Source organism: Rattus norvegicus, chromosome 13, assembly GCF_036323735.1.
Source record: "Rattus norvegicus strain BN/NHsdMcwi chromosome 13, GRCr8, whole genome shotgun sequence".
Taxonomy (NCBI): domain Eukaryota; kingdom Metazoa; phylum Chordata; class Mammalia; order Rodentia; family Muridae; genus Rattus; species Rattus norvegicus.
In genome coordinates this window covers 76,186,816-76,189,771 of record NC_086031.1, presented here as the reverse complement: position 1 = coordinate 76,189,771, position 2,956 = coordinate 76,186,816, and the positions used below count along the sequence as shown (strand labels likewise).

General features: G+C 46.0%; 1 pseudogene; it reads right to left on the bottom strand.

Annotated features, from left to right (window-relative positions):
- Window positions 1-281: 281 nt before the first annotated feature.
- Actg1-ps4 (actin, gamma 1, pseudogene 4) lies at window positions 282-2,179 on the bottom strand (annotated as a pseudogene).
- Between the last annotated feature and the right edge of the window lie 777 nt (window positions 2,180-2,956).

Below are 2,956 nucleotides of genomic sequence, written 5' to 3'. Positions count from 1 at the left end.
TGGATACAATGTAGCCTGATGAACAACAGTATTCATTTCCCTGTGCTTCCTGTCTGTGGGAACAATGTAGCCTGATGAACAACAGCATTCATTTCCCTGTGCTTCCTGTCTGTGGATACAATGTATCCACCTGCTTCACATTCCTGCCAACATGTATTCTACCAGGATACATGGACTGTATCCCTTTACACGGTGAGCATAATAAATGCTTACCTGTAGCTCCTTCTGTCAGGTATTTTGGTCACAGCAGTGAGAAAGGTAACTAACACAGGTAGATAGAATTTTTTTTTTTACTGCAGCACTTTTATTTCTCTTTACACAATGACGTGTTGCTGGGGCCTAATGTTCTCACTGAACAGTAGAAAACCAAAATTTGTCATTTCTTAAAGAATTGAGTACAAAAACCTTACATAAATTAGAAGGATGAATACATTTACAGGTGTCGATGCAAACGTTCCCAACTCAAGGCAAGTAACAACCCATGGCGGTCAGGAGGGAAAAAACCAGAATAGAAACTGGGTCCTAAGGCTCAGACTTTCCCACCCTGTTAGACTGGCAAGAAAAGAAGTGGTAACTGGTTCAGGAACCCTTGCCAGCCTCGGGAAATCCTGGAAGTCTGCTGTTGGTTAATACCCTGCACAGATCACTACATGGTGCTCACAGAGATCCACTAGGCTGGGGACTGACTTTTCCACAGATCTCCCCAGCCACCAAGTGACCGAGCCACATGAACTAAGGACTAAATCAAGATATGCACAGGGTATTAAACATATACCAAGGGAACAGTTTACTTGAATACAAGGTCAAAAATCGGCAACAAGTTCTACGATCCAGTGCTGATATCAGATACAAGCTTCAAGGATACATTTCTTTTCAAAGGCTTATTCCAGTTTCATGAGGCTAGCATGAGGTGTGTACATTTGCCAGGGCAAATCGATACTTCAGAATCAGCTCATGCAGCAGATGCCTGGCACCTGCTCAGTCCATCTAGAAGCATTTGCGGTGGATGATGGAGGGGCCTGACTCATCATACTCCTGCTTGCTGATCCACATCTGCTGGAAGGTGGACAGTGAGGCCAGGATGGAGCCGCCAATCCAGACTGAGTACTTGCGTTCAGGAGGAGCAATGATCTTAATCTTCATTGTGCTGGGAGCCAGGGCTGTGATCTCCTTCTGCATCCTGTCAGCAATGCCTGGATACATGGTGGTTCCACCAGACAGCACTGTGTTGCCATACAAGTCTTTGCAGATTTCCACATCACACTTCATGATGGAGTTGAAGGTGGTCTCGTGGATGCCACAGGACTCCATGCCCAGGAAGGAAGGCTGGAAGAGAGCCTCTGGACACCGGAAGCGCTCATTGCCAATGGTGATCACCTGCCCATCAGGCAGCTCATAACTCTTCTCCAAGGAGGAAGATGATGCAGCAGTAGCCATTTCTTGCTCAAAATCCAGGGCAACATAGCACAGCTTCTCCTTTATGTCACGAACAATTTCCCTCTCAGCAGTGGTGGTAAAGCTGTAGCCCCTTTCAGTAAGGATCTTCATGAGGTAGTCTGTCAGGTCCCGGCCAACCAGGTCCAGACGCAAGATGGCGTGGGGAAGGGCATAGCCCTCATAGATGGGCACTGTGTGTGTGACCCCGTCACCAGAGTCCATGACAATGCCAGTGGTACGCCCAGATGCATACAAGGAGAGCACCGCCTGAATGGCCACGTACATGGCTGGGGTATTGAAGGTTTCAAACATTATCTGCGTCATCTTCTCTCTGTTAGCTTTGGGGTTCAGGGGGGCCTCGGTCAGAAGCACCGGGTGCTCCTCAGGGGCCACACGCAGCTCGTTGTAGAAGGTGTGGTGCCAGATCGTCTCCATGTCATCCCAGTTGGTGACAATGCCATGCTCGATAGGGTACTTCGGGGTCAGGATACCCCTCTTGCTCTGGGCCTCATCACCCACGTACGAGTCTTTCTGGCCCATGCCCACCATGACGCCCTGGTGTCGGGGGTGCCGACAATGGAAGGAAACACGGCCCTGGGGGCGTCGTCCCCAGCAAAGCCAGCTTTGCACATGCCGGAGTCATTGTCAATGACGAGGGCGGCGATTTCTTCTTCCATTGCGATCGGCAGAGGACGGGACGACAGAGCAGCGGAAAGAAGCGCAGTGTAAGCCAGCGGCGAAGTGTGAGCGATAGAAATTTTTAAAATGTATTTCATTTGTTCTTTAGTGAATAAAACTTTAAGGTAAAATGAAACAATAAATAGGAATTTTATTCCTATTTTAAGTTTCATACATTAAGCTGAATATCATCAGAAATTCTTTTTTAATAGCTATCACCTGAAAACTCAGTTTGATGCTCCCGAATTTTGTTGAAAGCACAAGCATGACAACTACCTAACCTGCTCAAAAGAATTATAGTTGTTTACTTTTTTTAACTTTCTAGGAAATAACCCCAAAAGACTCTCAATGGTGCTTAACAAATGCTCATTAGTTGCGTTGTTACTCCTCTGGGAAGAGTCACTTTCTTTAGTATGAGACCAAGGGCTACTATTGTCCTTCAAGATGTTCCAAAAGAACCTTTATACTCCAACATGGGACATCACTGAATATCATCTGATCCAAGGGTTGTAGCCCTGGGAAAACGGCTCCTATAACAGAGAGTAATCCACAGAGAGCTCAAACCTTAGGGCTCCCACTGAGCTACACAGCTTTGTTTTAAAGGCCTTGAAGAGAAAATGTAAGACACACAAGTCACATATTTAAATGGAAACAAGACAACCAACCTAAATAGACACTTTCCAAAAGAAGACATAGAACTGGACACCAAGGATATAAGATGCCTTCTACATAACTGATGATAATAATAAATCAAACACAACCAGCTGTCATGACACTTCAGTAGGAATGACTATCAAAATTACAAAGAACCACAAGTGCTGGTTAGATAGTTAGAAAGGGG